The 16,357-nt window shown below is 38.7% G+C and overlaps 1 pseudogene; it reads right to left on the bottom strand.

Moving 5' to 3' along the window:
• Positions 1–5,196: 5,196 nt before the first annotated feature.
• Positions 5,197–7,451, bottom strand: LOC123853251 (ubiquitin-like-conjugating enzyme ATG3; annotated as a pseudogene).
• Positions 7,452–16,357: the final 8,906 nt, after the last annotated feature.

The raw sequence follows: 16,357 nt of genomic DNA, 5'->3' as shown, positions 1-16,357 counted from the left end.
AATAATTTTGTAACCTCTTGTTGACATAACCCACCAGCTTGCTGAAGAGCCCCTTCATGTAGAGGAAACACAGAAACTATAATGATCTTCAGATACAGTTGACAAGAGACCATTTAGTAAACTTTTATTTTTTTTTAACTAACAGTATGCAAGGATGTTGTATTCTAGGCTGCTACTAATAATCTCATCAGAATGCAAAAGCAGCGACTGTGTTATAAAACCAATGATCTGTTATATTCTGCAAGAATTTACAAAAGCCTAATGTCATTTACTACACCATGAGAACCATACTTGGATAAAAAAATAAATAAAACACAACAGAATTCAAAAACTGATTACATCTGACGAAAAAATAAACTGTTTGCAAATGCAATGCTTTAAAGGTAAAACGTACCAGAGTGAAAGACACGGAGCCCAGTGATGACTTTGGAGGGGGAGAAATTGGTGTTTGGGAACATATAAAAGTGATTCGTCACTTAGGGCCCTGTTGGAATCAAGGCATCCGTTCAAGTCCAGGATTCCCTGGTCCACAGCTACTGCTGCGTATGTGTTGCCGGCTCAAGCTGCAGGAAACTTGCGGTCTCGAAAGAGTTGTGTTTTTTTGTTTTTTGTTTTTTTTTTCCTCAGCAGCATTTCTGACAAAAGCTTATTTCTGCAGTCTTATATATACAATTTAAATGATTTTTTTTAAAGATTTTATTTATTTATTTGAGACAGAGAGAATGAGAGACAGAGAGCATGAGAGGGAGGAGGGTCAGAGGGAGAAGCCGAGCAGGGAGCCCGATGCGGGACTCGATCCCGGGACTCCAGGATCATGACCTGAGCCGAAGGCAGTCGCTTAACCAACTGAGCCACCCAGGCGCCCTACAATTTAAATGATTTTTAAAAGCAAAGACCTTTCTTTGGGGACATTTGGAACAAAGTCAACTGAAAAGTCAGTGGCACGTATTTCTCAGGATCTCTGTGTAGCTGGGACTCAGATGGTCGGTCCGTTCTGTGAGCTGGGACCCTGTCATGCACCCGTGTAAGAGCAGAGGCAGGCTTCTTTCAGACCATATGCTTGCTTCTCTGAAAGGTCTCATTGATTCATTTCTGGCAGTCAATTCTTTTTTTTTTTTTTATTAAAGATTTTATTTATTTATTCATGAGAGACAGAGAGAGAGAGAGGCAGAGGGAGAAGCAGGCTCCCAAGGAGCAGGGAGCCCGATGCGGGACTCGATCCCAGGACTCTGAGATCATGACCCGAGCCGAAGGCAGACGCTTAACCATCTGAGCCACCCAGGCGCCCTGGCAGTTAATTCTTAATGGCATTTTAATTTGATAAGGAAATAAATGTGTTTAAAAATTCTTTCCTTTGATGCCTAAACCAATTTTTCTGCAGTTTATTCAGTGATGAAAGAAATCAGCTTCCTGAAGGATGATGTCTACCTCTCTTTACATTTCTATCACTGTCTATAACACTATAACCATCTATTCATCTATCATTCTTCCATCTATCCACCCAGAGAGGGAGAGAGAGAGAGAGAGAGATCTTGGAAGTTCTTGAAATTGCTATAATCTTTAGAAGAAACTGGTTCTCTCCTTTTCAAACTAAGTCTTTTGGAAACATTTTTATTTCCAGGATGGACATGGCAGAATGTGAGAAGATTTATTTATTTATTTATTTATTTATTTATTTATTTATTTATTTATTTATTGTTTTGAAGACTGATTTATTTATTTGAGAGAGAGAGCGAGAGCAGGGGGAGAGGCAGAGAGAGAACCTCAAGCATACTGCCTCCTGAGCGGGGAGGCTGATGCGTGGCTCAATCTCACGACCCTGAGATCAGGACCTGACTTGAAATCAAGAGTCAGACACTTAACCAACAGAGCCACCTAGGTGCCCCCAGGGTCTTTAATATTAAAAATCATTTTTACAGTACTATTAGCCAGCTTCCAGCAGATCTCTTTCAGGAAATGTATTCTTGGATGTCCTTGAAGATACACTTGGTCTTGCAAACTTGTAGGAAGTCATTTTGAAGTGTTGACTTAGGTGCCTGTAAGACATCTGGTAATAATGGAGATGGAGCTTTTAATGCTTTGGGGTTTTATGAATGAGTTACAGTACAGTCACTGATGAATTATTAAAGTATATCTCTGCAGGAGGAGGTGTCCATATTTTTTGACTGTTGGGAAGTTGCACGTATTGATAGTTGTCCAGAAAGAAATTGGGACTCGCTGTTAATCAGATCAATTAGTTTGAGAACCAAGTGAATTGATCTTATATTTTAAGAGATTCTTGCTCACCATGGATATAGAGAGATGTTTCATAAAAGAGGCACACTGTTTATTAAGGAGTCTGAATCATGTAGGACAATAGTTAAATGTGTGAACCATCCCCTTGCCTTTACTCTTACTGGCTTGTTTTTGTTGTTGTTGTTGTTGTTTTCCCTCCTGAATGACTGGAGGGCATCACTGTCTGTCTGGTAATCTTCCACTCATCCTCAAGAGCAGCCCCAATGCTGCCCCTTCTTTGTGACTCTCTCTAATCTTCAGTTAATTGTCTTTTACATGACAATAACACCATATATACATAGTTATCTTAGTATTTCTCATTAATTATCCTATAAGTGTGTGTGTAAATGTATTTATTTATTGGTTTATTCTACTAGAGTATAAGCTCCTCAGTAAATGTTCTTTTCCATTCACAGCACATTGTAATAGGTATCTGATAAATGTTCAGGAATGAATAATTACAAAAGGATTTAAGTAAAATCAAACTTCCAGGAAAAGTTAGAAAATGGTATCAACAATTTAATAAGTTTGGACTATTGGTCACTTAGACAGATTTAAAGGATTCCTAAACAACTAGAAGCAGTTAAATTTAAAAACATAGTTAAAAATAAGTATCTTTTTTTTTTTATTCGAAAATTGTATGGTATGAGATCTGAGGAACAGGTCCCTTTCTCAGTCTAATAGATAATCAACAAATCAGACTTTGGAAAGAAAAGGTTTCATTTACTGTCCTTAAGAGAATATCCACATACAATTAAAATAATTGGTCTTTTTTTGAGAACTGATAGGGAGTTTGAAAAGAGTGATCTAAATAGACTTAATAATTTCTTTATTCAACCAATTTCTGTCGAGCCCCTGGTATTTGCCCAGCTCTATGTTAGGTACTGAGGGTTCAGGGATGAACCAAACCAACTTGGTTCCTGCCCTCCTGGGTGTAGAACATAATGAGTGAGGTAGGTGGACTTCAAACAAAAGGCCTCCTAAAGGTCATGTCACTACAACTGTGATAAGTATTATAACTGACAAATTCAGGTACTTAATAGCATTCAAGAGGAGAATCTGACCCAGAGACAGGACACCTTCTCTGGAGAAGTGATAAACAGAAACTAGAAAGATGGTGAAGGTGGGGAGGACAGGGAATTTAGGGGAAATGTGGTGAAAAGAAGAGTGATATGGGCAGACGGAAAACTAGCAAATATGCATATGAACCTGGTACATTTGTAGAAGGCAAGGTGGGGCTAGGCAATGAGGCTCCAATACAGTGAGTGAGGGGAACGAAAACATAAGGTGAGATGGGAAGTTGGGCAGGAATCAGTGCTTTCAAAGGATCAAAGGTCATGCTACGGATGGGACAGTGGATGAGGCCAGGGGTCACATGCATCTTATGCAAATGTGGCTCCAGGAGAAGTCCCTTCACTTCCTCCTTCCAACTAAATAGCCACCCCACTCCCTCAGACTTACCCCTTTGTATATGAAAAACCCAGAGGTGCTAGTAATAGGATGGTTTATCCTAAAAAAATGTAGTATTCATGGGAGTTTTAAGAAAAGAAATGACATTCAAAGTTGAGTTTGAACAGTTTGGAAAATGGCAAAGATCAGTGTAGAAAGACAATGAAGAGGCAAGGATGGTTCATCAATGACACTGGAGTCATTGATAGTGGAAATGAGTAGAGGGAAATTGATAAATTAGAGAAACATTTTAAAAGAATAATCAACAAAGATGGGATGTGAGGGAAAGGGAGTTAGCAAGAATGATTGCAAGATTTCTGTTATGAGCATGTGAGTGGATATTTGGGCAATTGTTGCAGTAGAAACACTTGAGGAGGAATAGTTTGGGAAGGAAACATGGAACATTCAGATTTTGAAATTGTGGTGTTCAAGGAACCTGTGAAACATCCAAGAGATATCAAGGGGAGGTAGATATAAAATTATAAGAATCAGGGGCGCCTGGGTGGCTCAGTCGTTGAGCGTCTGCCTTTGGCTCAGGTCATGATCCCAGGGTCCTGGGATTGAGCCCCGCATCGGGCTCCCTGCCCCGCGGGGAGCCTGCTTCTCCCTCTCCCTCTTCCCCTGCTTGTGTTCCCTCTCTCACTGTCTCTCTCTCTGTCAAATAAATAAAAATTTAAAAAAAAATTATAAGAATCAGAAGAGAAATCAACATGGAAACAAAAATTTAGGGATCATGGGCGTATAAAGGAAATGTGGAGTATTGATAAAAATTAGAGTAATAAAGAGCTTCTTTGGATCATAATATAGATCGTGGGGAAGAAAGAACAATATTAGATGTTCTCAAAAAGTGATAAAAGAAGGGTTTTTTTTTGGTAACATGAATTTATTTTTGATTTTTTGTAGTAACATGTTTTGGCTTTTTGCTATCTATTGTTGGCTACGTTTTAATGATAGTTACTATGTGTTTTGCATTGTACTAGTAGTAACAAGTATGAGACTTTCTTCATTACTCTGGAGATCAGCAATATAGAAATTATTAGAAAATTATCACAGATATTCTTAAATTGTTTAATACAAATAATCAGTGAAATAGCCATTTAATGGAGCTTTTTAAAATTTAATGCATAACCATATAAGTCCCTTTATTAGAGAAATTGTACAATTGGTTAATTATGGTCAATGGTCATATCTATGGGTTAATTCTTTAAAAATCAGAACCAGGGACACTTGGGTAGCTCAGTTGGTTGAGTGCCCAACTCTTGATTTCGGCTCAGGTCATGATCTCAGCGTCCTGAGATTGAGCCCCGCGTGGGCGCCCTGCTCAGCAGGGAGTCTGCTTCTCTCCTTCTCCCTCTCCCTCTGCCTCTCCCTGCTCATGCATGTTCTCTCTCTCTCAAATAAATAAATAAATAAATCTTTAAAAAAAAATAAAAATTAGAGCCAATAATTAGGATAGATTCTATGCTCTCTTCATTACATTGTGAAGTGTCTGGTGCAGTCATATTGTATTGTTGGAATGACAGCTTATACAGATTATAAGAAAATTAGAAGATACATAGGAACATCAAGTTCTGCCCCTCTTTCTGCAACAGTCTTAACGATTTTCTTCACCACCTGGGCATGCCTGCATGGGTGAACTGAACACAGAGGAGGTAGGTGATGGGAGATGAGGGTGATTTTCAATGGTCACCATTTTCCTCATATGATCTTGACTGGTGTTTTCATACACGTGTTCAGCTGGTAAAGGCTGCCTTTGCTCATCATAGCCAAGCAACCATAGTCTCAGTGTCTGGTAATATTTATCTAAGTGATATAAAGGTCCTAAGTTCTGGTTTGGAAAATAGCATCCTCACCACCAGCATCAGTTTTCGCTTTAGAAGCTTCTACTATTTCCCTTGTGTCTAGGGTAGCCTCATCTGTTTCCAACAATCCATTCATTTCATATACTTCCATATCTGCAGCTTTTCTTCCACCTTCCTCTTCCTCCTCTTCACATACTGCTGAGCAATCTTGAAGTCTTATACAGTCATTGTTTTCCAGTGTAATCTCCTTAACTGCTTCAGTTATTCCTGCAATACCTGTGTTATGGTAAGTATCTACCCATCCCCCATCACCATCATCTTCAATGGTAGCTTCTAATTCATCTGAATATTCTGTGTGCACCGCTCTTGCATGGCACATTTTTGGTGACCAAAAATTTTTTTCCTGTTGGTAGGTATGCCTTCACTTTCAATTCTTTGCCTGTAGCCCATTGCCATGTTGGATAGTGGTGGACTAAGTGATCTGTAGCTGCCACAAACTCTTCTGGGGTGATAACACCTGTTTCCTTAAACTTTGGTTCTTTGAGGACCTGGGTCAGGTACTCAGCCATTTCCAGTGTCTTTCTGAAATAGCCATTTAAAAAAGTCAGAGAAGTGTCAGATCTAGATCTAGATCTATCTATCTACACACACACGTATATATAAGACATGCATATATATATATATATACACACACACACACACACATATATATATACACACACACACATTTATATCACTAAAATAATGTTATCTTTTTATAGATACTGATAATGAAGTTCAGAGAGGTTAAGTGATGTCACGTAGTTAACAAATGGCTGAGGGCAGACTTGAAATCTCCACACTGAGAGTTCTTTCTACTGTACTGCTCTGGATTGTCACAGCCAATATTAACAAGTGCCTGTGCCCTTTACCAAGCATTTTCATCCTTATTACAGCTCTATGAGATTAACAGATCCACACCACAGTGGCAGCAATACATAAAGTGGAGTCTTCTGTCTCCTAACTTGTATCCCACACTCTAGGAATATCCTGAGTTCATGCAGAAGTAGCCGTGGATTTGCACTGAAACTTTGCATGATAGGTGTGGAATTGATGAGTAAGGGATTGCCATTTACAAGGTGCATTGTGATGACAGTGTAAATGCCATCAGCAGGATCTGGGCCAAAATAATTAGTATGGAATACATCAGAATGACAGCCACCTTCTATGGGCTCAACTTTTTGAGGGTATGTGCCTAAATGAAACTCATCTCATTTCTTCCCTGGGGTTGAATTTTAAGAGCACACAGAATGAGGGTGTTCATTGAGAGTATGATTTAAGGTACCTACAGGAAAAGAAGGGAGACCAGAGGAGAAGGGAACAAACAATATTCAAGTTCCAAGAACTTAGAAATGTAAGAACAGAGGGCAAATGAGAGAATAATAATAATATAATATTTATGGTGATGATGATAGAGAAAGAGAAGGATCCAGTGCATTCACAGATATGTTTCTGTTTTAAATCATCTGCTCATTTTTGACCTAGGATTTTCCTTCTGGTAGTTAAGATGCATTTAAAGTATTAGCCTTTGGTTTCTACAATGTACGTGGTTGGCCCCATGTGACTGTGGGTGTTACAGTCACTATGATGAGAACAGGGCCATGGCACCCCTCATACTCTATTCCCCAAAGGAAAGCAGGTCTGGCTGTCTTCCACTGGAAAACATATCCCTCACAGAATGAGTTCATTTTAGCTGTCAGCTATGGAGTATCTAAGAATCTCTGTATGCATGCAACATTGCCAGCAAGATGCCCACCCACCTCCACTGGGGATAAGAATCCCCAGTGGGGGGAAAAAGGCTGCTTCCAAGTGAGTGAAGCAGCTGTTGTCTTACACAGAAATGTCAAAAGCACAAGCAAATTTTTCATCACCAATTGGCGGTGTCATGGCCAGTGAAATACTTTGTGGTTTTTATGTGGTTTGGGGAGAAGCAACTGGCTTTGTGAGGTTTAAGTTATAGATATAAATTATATAACTGGAACACTAAACCCTTGGTTTGAATTCATTTTATTGCTAATGATAGGATTTGAATCTGAGATGTGGTAGGTGGGATTAAATTAGCCACACCACACACCTTTGAGATGTTAAAAATTATTTTGCTATCTTCTTAAAAAATTTTACCTTTTAGTTACATTTTTCTTAGTAGTTAAATGAATATAAATATGTTAAATGAATATAAAAATGTGTAGAATTTTATCATATGTTTCTATTAGCTAAAATATTGCCATTACCCAAAATAAGTCTCTAAATATAAAAACATTGTTTTCCAGGGGCGCCTGGGTGGCTCAGTCATTAAGCATCTGCCTTCAGCTCGGGTTGTGGTCCTGGGGTCCTGGGATCGAGTCCCACATTGGGCTCCCTGCTGGGCGGGAAGCCTGCTTCTCCCTCTCCCACTCCCCCCTGCCTGTGTTCCCTCTCTTGCTGTGTCTCTCTCTGTCAAATAAATAAATAAAATAAAAACAAACAAAAACATTGTTCTCCAAATGCAAAGAAATATAAACTATATGCCACTGTGTTTATATTGACTTTCCATTTGCTGATATGTTTATTTCCCCACCCACCTGTAACCTACTCTTTCATCTGTGCATCCACCCATCATCTAACAGCTATTGATTAAGCCTGTCTATGGCTGATATACTGTGTTAGACATCATAGGACACTGAAAGCAATATAACTTCTATTTCCTCTCTTCTAGAAGCTTCAAATCATTTGACAATTCATTTGTGACATGAAGAGGAGTGAGCCACCCTACCATTGCATCAGTAATCTTTAAACAATAAGGAAAATGAAACAAGTGTTGTCTCCCACCCTGCCCACCAAGACACAGATACCAAGCCTTGCCACAGATGCAGTGCCGACCTTTACGTCCTTTTTAAGACAAGCTCTGTTTATGTACCTGATAAATGACAACAAAATGTATATGAGCTTAGAGTATATAAAACTGTAAGTTAGCTGTGATTTAGATTATGAGGAAATAGATGAAAGCTCAATATAAAGGAATAAAATCTAATGTAACATATGATGCCTTTATGGACCACACTGTAAACATCTTTGGCATTTGCCTTGATCTGCCTGATTATGTGATAGAAGTAACAAAGTAACTCAGCAGTTGTCTTGGTCCATTTGGGCTGCTGTCACAGAAATACCTTAGACTGGGTGGCTTAAACAACAAAAACTTATTTCTCACCGTTCTGGAGGCTGGGCAGTTCAAGATCCAGGTGCTGGCAAATTCAGTATCTGGTAAGAGTCCTCTTCCTGGTTTATGAATGCCTATCTTTTTGCTGTGTCCCCACATACTGGAATGGATGAGAGAGCTCTTTGGGGCCTCTTCTATTTGGGCACTAATCTCTTTAATGAGGTCTCTCCCCTCATAACCTAATCATCTTGCAAAAGCTTCACCTCTTAATACCATTACACTGGGGGTTAATCTTCAACTTTCGAATTTGGGAGACATTCAGTATATAGCAGTAGTTAACATGTTTCATTTATAGTAAGTTATTAAAAACTGTTTTTGAAATTGTACCTGGAGTTGGGATATTTTGAGTTGGAAGCTTCCTCAGTGATGATCTACCTCAAGACCCCATTTTGCAGATAAAGAAACAGAGGCCAAATAGATCATCTAACTGGCTGGGAGAGGACCCCTCCTATCTGGGTCTTCAAACTCCAAGTCAGAGCTCTTTGCACTCTGCCTCTTACAAAGTTTTTATGTGAGATGTTTCACTGCCAACAGCTAATAATAGGACCAATTTTAGCCTAAGTTAGGATAGAAGAATCTTGTTTTAAAAATCATCCTTAAACATTTTTTTTCCTTTCTCTGCCTTCCTCAACCCCCTTTCTGGTTCCTTTTTGCTTCCCTTGTCTTGTTTCCCTAATGGGACATCTAGTACCCTCATATCAATTTGCATTGCAAATGTTCTCTTATCCTCCATTTAACTCTTTCTCATCAACATGGTTTTTTAACCCAAGTAAAAGTTCTGATAGGATTCCCAGGTTACCTTGGGATAAAGCAACAGAAAGGTTTGGCTAACGGGAGGTTGAATCTTGGTTTGTCTTATTCTACCAATTACAGGGGTAAAATGGCTGTATATTTTATTTAGTCTACCACAGGCCTTGGACTCAGCATGAGTGAACACAAACACCAATGCTGGCTCATCAGATTTGCCAGAGTTCTAGGAAAAAGCTTTCATTCAATTTCATACATTACCAAAAGCATTGACCATGGGTCACATAAACCCATGCACTTGACACTGCATACACATAGACACGGGAGGTCTAGGCTCATCTGTCTCTCCCCTTTTGCTCTTTCACTACCCTGCCATGCTTCTGGCACCCCCCAAGTATGCATGTCCTGCTTTTCTGCCTACTCCATCCAATGACCAGAAACAACAGGACGTTATTTTCCCAAATTAATACTTGTAAAGATGTCACAAGATCTTCCCATAATACAACTTCCATTTTTCTTCCTTAAAAAAAGGTGGGTCTTTTAATAGCTCTTTTAGGTTTATTTTCCCTATATTCTTAATTATATTAAGGACTCATATTTCTTCCCTGAGTATTCATTTAGAAAGAAGGTTTTGTAATAGTCACATTTAATTTATCAGGGTGCAATAATTTGTGTTTCCCAATCATCTTGCCGACTTTGGTTCATTATACTATTGTCTCACATGAGTAAGTTAGCAAAGTTTGGATTGATTGACTCTAATTAACTAAAACTGGTTCCAGGCTGTGCATCTATTGTCATGGTGGCTAGCCGCAAAGCCCTAAACTATGCAGCCGTGGTGATATAAGGTAATATTGATTTGAAAACTGTAGATCATATGTAACCTTGGGCTTATCACTGTTCGGGAGACAAACTAAAAAAAAAAAGAATGGGGAAGGGAGAGATACTAGGACAAGTTGTGAGGGCACTTGGGAGTATAAATGGAATTTTCAGTGGGTTCACTTCTTTTATTGTTTTTCCTGTCCAGAGATAATCACAGATGTGTTGAACAAACAAATTCAAAGTCAGCAGTTGGAAGAGTAAGGTTTTCATGGTTTTTGAAACTGTGAAGAAATGAAATACATTTGCTGATAAATTGTCCAAGATCCAACTAAAATTATGGGGAGACCTCCTATTTTGTAGAGGAAATCTTTCTCTATGTTACTCATTGAAAAGTAGGATTGTTTGAAATTTATTCTTTTCTCTGTTGCTGAATTTTTATAGTCAATAATGATCTTTGTCTGAGAAAAAATTGTTTTTAGACAGTGGGTAACTGGAAAAATGATTGCATTTTATAGCTTGTAAACATGAACAAATATCACCCTTGCTTTATAGTATTGGACAGAAATCAAGTTAAAGAAACTAGAGCAGAATGTCATAGGTGAGATTCATCAATTAATTTCCTTCTTCCCTATGCAAAATGCTGCAGCTTCTGTCTTAAAGTACCAGTTAGGATCTCCTTATTTTGATTGCTGTTGCTCACTTTTTCCATATTCTTCATTCTAAAAGCTCCAGGGCCCTGGTTTTCCATGACACCCTTATTAACTGAGCAACCATCCCCCTTCCATCATCCATTTTTCATCAAGTTCAATAGAACAGTCTTTATGTCCCAACAGACAGATGAAGTGAAAGTTTAACTCATGTTCTACAGAACCTTGCTTGAGACGTTTTCTGTCAGAGTGGAGAAAATACTGGAAGCATTTCCAGTTTATCCAGCTGCTTCCTTCATTTGCACTGTGCTGAAGTCTGTTTGGAAACTGAGGATAGGCTACTTTTATGTCAGTGCCTTCTTCACATGATTGTTTGAGTTTCTTTTAATGTTTTGTGACCATTGTGGCCGTGTGAGAAAAGACAAACTTCCAAATGTTACAGAGAAAAGAGCCTGTATTCATAAGGGTTTCCAGAGAAACAGAACCCAATAGGATGTGTGTGTGTGTGTGTGTGTGTGTGTGTGTGTGTGTGTGTGTGTGGAGAGAGAGAGAGAGAGAGATTTTAAGGAATTGGCTCAGATGATTATGGAGGCTGCAAAGTTTAAAGTCAGCGAGTGGGTCATCAGGCTGAAGAACCATGAAAAGTTGATGTTACAGTTTAAGTCCAAAGACTTCTGCTGTAGAACTCTCTCTTGCTTGGGGCAGGTCAGTCTTCTGTACTAATCAGATCTTCAACTGATTGATCAAGGCCCACCCACACTATAGAGGGTAATCTGCTTTACTCAAAGTCCACCAACTTAAATCTCATCCAAAAACATTCTCACAGAAACATCCAAAATAATGTTTGGCCAAATATCTGCATATGGTGGCCCAGCCACGTTGACACAGATACACCACAGAGGCCACGGCTCACATAAAGGCACAGGCTAAGGAACCAGAGAAGAAAAAGATGGGGAAGGAGAATGACACAACTTTGTGTTGAAAAGAGAAACAAGAAAGCATATGGCTATTAATTCCTCACAGATTTTGAAGTATTTCAAATGGTCATCACACAAACATGGTACATATAACATATGCCTGCCTTTCTTGAATGGTTTAGTAACAAAGTGTCCTCACACCCTTTTGTTCTTAAGGGCAGGTAGGGGTCATAGTAGTTCTGAAGCAGTGGACCCCACAGGCAATGGTGAAATGACAGTAAAGACCCTGCCCAGTCTCTTTCCTCTATCCTGCTCTAATGGGTGAGCAGGTGGCTGCACACATTTATCCCAGAGAATTTCTGCCCTGCCCTTCTTTCTAGAATTCAAAACAGTAGTCGAAAAGGTCTCTGCCATGTTTACAATTTTCTGCCTCCTGATAACCAGTTACAAGTGACTCACTTCTTACCAAATAGAAAGCAGGTATAATATCTCTTGCAGGTAAAATAATTTGTCTTAACATCTTCAATAATCAAACAATAAGCATTCTTTAAGTCCTTAATAGGTGCCCAGTGCTGAGGAAAATGCAATGGAAGAATCACACACAGTCTTTACCTGTAAGAGTTCATGATTTTTTGCAGAGGAGGGAAGCAAATCAAATACATATCAAATAAGAGTGGGAAGGGGGTCTTCAGACAAGAAATTCTGTCAGAGTTCATAGATGGTGGACATAAATATGAAATGGAATGGCCACCTCTCTGTGTTGCTATATTTGAATATATGCTGCAAAAATAGAGGGATATTGTTTAGACTGATTAAGAATTAGCTCATTCTTGGAACACCTGGGTGGCTCAGTTGGTTGAATGCCCCACTCTTGGTTTTGGCTCAGGTCATGATGATCTCAGTGTCCTGAAATTGAACCCTGCATCAGTCTCCATGCTCAGCGTGGAGTCTGCTTGTCCCTTTCCCTCCCAACCCCCGGTCCTCCCTGCACTCTCTCTCTCAAATAAATAAATAAAATCTTAAAAAAACCCAATTAGCTCATTCTTATTCAAATCACTCCAGTTTCTCTCAATGATTGTATGTTTTCCTAGTGTTTTTTTTCAACTTATTCAATTTAGTAGTCAAATTTGTGAAAACCATATGGAAACACCTAAGGATGGATTTTTGATAAGAGGAGGTTATTTGGAGATCTTGTCTGTAAAATGGAATACATTTATATACTTGTAAACTTTTAGTTTACCTTCTGAGGAATCATTCCATTTCCCCCCAAAGACTGTAACTATCATTACTTACTTTTACTTACAGAAAAAAAAATAGACAATGTTTGGAAATTATATTGGATAAACTCTGCCTTTCTAATAATTTCTGGAAATCTGAAATTATCCTGGCAAATTGGTCTCAATAGCCTTGATTTTTTTCAATTCCCCCTCAGGACAGGAAGAACCCAGTGGTAGAAACAGTTTCAGGGAGACTGATTATGAGTTAAAGGGGCAAGAAGGTTTTTTGAGAAGCCTGGGTCCTCACAGTGGATAACAGTAATATGGAAGACACCAAGATCATTGCTGAACCATTTCAAGGTTGAACCTGAAAAAAAAAAACAACCCTAAATGTCAATTCTGAAAGGCAAACAAAGTAACAGTACTGGAGAATTAGAGCATAACATGGGCTACAACAGGACAGGATTAAGTGTGAGGAAAGGTCAAGGATAGTAGCTCAGAACTAAGATTTTGAATGAAGATTGTATATTGGTATATTTTTTCACATGGTCTGCAATTTATAGTAACAAGATGGGCAAAACAGCTTAATCAGGATGCAGTAGCAAGGTGGTATGCAGAGCCAAACTCCAAGTCAGTTCTCACTCTTCTAGTGACAGATATTTGACCAAAAAAGTCTTCTAAGTTTGTTTCTTTATCTGAAAGGTAAGACATTGCATCTGAGATGACACAAAATAGATCTGCTGATTCTTTCTAAAATCAGAGAATATTGGAGAGACAGTGCTGTGCTAAATCGGAGGATGACCCACAGATCAGCAGCATCTGAATCACTTGGGAACTTGTTGGAAATGCAATATCTCAGGCTCCAGCCCAGATCCACTGCATTGGAACCTGCAACTTATTAATAAGATTCCTAGGTGACTTATGTGCACATTAAAATAAGGAACACAAACATTCTACTTTCTATACTACCACTTACAGATAGTGTTTGATTACAAACCCACAAGTGATAATGGAGTTCACAATCTTTAAAATCAGTGTTTGCTAATAATATCTCCTTTAACTTTTAGGACCTAGCACAATAACAGAAAAATTATATTTGGTCAATAAATATTGAATGAATGAATGAATAAATGTTTCACTTTGAATTGTGTTCATCCATAACTTATTTGAACTAGCTGGAGAATAAATCAGTCTGTTTTCCACAATCAGCCTGAAAATTAAATAGAAAGACTTTCTGTTCCATATAGGCTTCTGTTTTTTAGGCTAAATATGTCTGGTTCCTTTAGCTATTTCTCAGTATCAAGGTATATATAAGTTCCTCACCATCCTTGGTACCTTTTCCTGGCCAATGTTGGATTCCAAGTGTCCCTCCTAGAATATGTCATTGAGGAGTAAACCCATCCCCAGATGTGCTCTGAGTGGCACACAATACAAGTAACACAAGCTGATGACATTCCTCTGCTTCTGCTCTGGGATTTTCTAATTTAGCAAATTGGTTGTCACATTACTAAAAATAGAAAGTTTGAACTTGGGCTCCCTTTTTTTGTCAGAGGTTATTTTGCTTACCACAAACCAAGGCCACAGAAGCTAAATATATGTCTACTTGAATGATGACTTTATAGCAATAAAATGAGCCCACAGGGGCTAATGACTCTGTAATCAGCTTTTTCAACCACTTTTTATATTGGGCATAATTTTCTCTCTCTCTCAGAAATTCTACATCATTTATCACTAGATTAACGTGAGTAAAAGGGGAAAGGCATGAGCCGAGAGATTAGAGGCCACTGCCTAATACTAAGTCATAATAGTAAATTTGCCTGGAGGAGACTTCGATTTTGGATACTAGTACAGTAGACCCTTGTGTTCTTTTTTAGTTCAGAATTTCTACTTTGGCAGTGGTTTAAGAAATTAGGTTTTAAAAAGAATTTACTTTGTTTTTAGTTTAAAAATAATCAACAGTATATCAACATGATTAACAGTATACCAACTCAGGATCATTTTTAAAGTTCCTTTTATTGGTCTCTACCACCTCCTGGTTGCTATCAAGGGAAGGGTATCAAATACCTACTGTTGACCTGCTTGAAAACTGGTCTTTGGTAAATTTGAGTTAAGACTCTTTTTTGGTGGGGGGAGTGTTACTATTAACATTTTGGTGGACTTGTGCTCCAGACCCCATTTGAGTAACAATTACTGTTACACCTATTAATATCAACTTTAATTTAGATACTCCTTCCACAGCTTGAAGCTCAACCTGCTGCACTGGTAGTTATTCCTTTTCCAGAATTGATTGCTTTTACGCCTGGTTCACAGCCTACTTGTACTGAATATCCTCTGCTTATTCCTCGAGGTCCACTCTCCACCCTTGCCCTCCCTACTGCCTGCTTTGGTAGGCTGTGCTGTACAGATTACATCAACGGGCTTCCACACCTCCTCTCTCTCCTTATCCTTTAGGCCTAGAAGTGGCAACAGCTCCACTTCTACTAACTCAGGATTTCTGTGCCATCCTTTATGGATCCTCTGTAGCTTACTCATGTCTTTGTAATCAGTGCTTTGTATATAAACCCTCCTTGAATTTTCCTAATTTGATGGTACCATCTGCATCTGTTTCTTTGTTCCTTTATCCTGGATGATTATAGGACCCATTCATTCATTCATTCTGTCATTTGTTGTTGTTGTTATTTACTTACTCATTTATGTAGCAAACACTTACACATTATCTATTATTTACCAAATACTCTGCTGAATTTCTTTAGAGCTCATTCTCTACCAAAAGGTCAATAAACCTTAGATAAAAGTTAACTCATGAATTTCTTATCTTAGTTGATGCGTGTCCTATCGGCAAAAAGCCTGTTATTAGGAGACAGGTACTACCAGTCATCTCAAGATAATGTTTGCTACTCTTGAGACACTGAATAAGAGCCCCTTTTCATATCAAGTCATCTTTTTTTGATTTACTTAGATCAAAGTACAAGTAACAAATATTACTGTTTTACTTTTTTTTAAATAATTTTCTTTTCTTGAGGGAGAGTGAGAGCATAAGCAGGGGGTGGAGGGGCAGAGAGAGAGGGAGAGAATCTTGAGCTGGCTCCACACTCAACACAGAGCCCCACGTGGGGCTCTATCCCACACCCCGAGATCATGACCTGAACCAAAGTCAAGAGTTGGAGGCTTAACCAACTGAGCCATCCAGGTGCCCCACAAATATTACTGTTTTTTTTTTTTTAAAAGATTTTATTTATTTATTTGAGAC

This window comes from Mirounga angustirostris, unplaced genomic scaffold (assembly GCF_029215605.1).
Source record: "Mirounga angustirostris isolate CCGP_5_RB_7025 unplaced genomic scaffold, mMirAng1.0.hap1 SCAF_14, whole genome shotgun sequence".
Taxonomy (NCBI): Eukaryota; Metazoa; Chordata; class Mammalia; order Carnivora; family Phocidae; genus Mirounga; species Mirounga angustirostris.
This window is presented reverse-complemented; position numbering and strand designations above follow the sequence as displayed.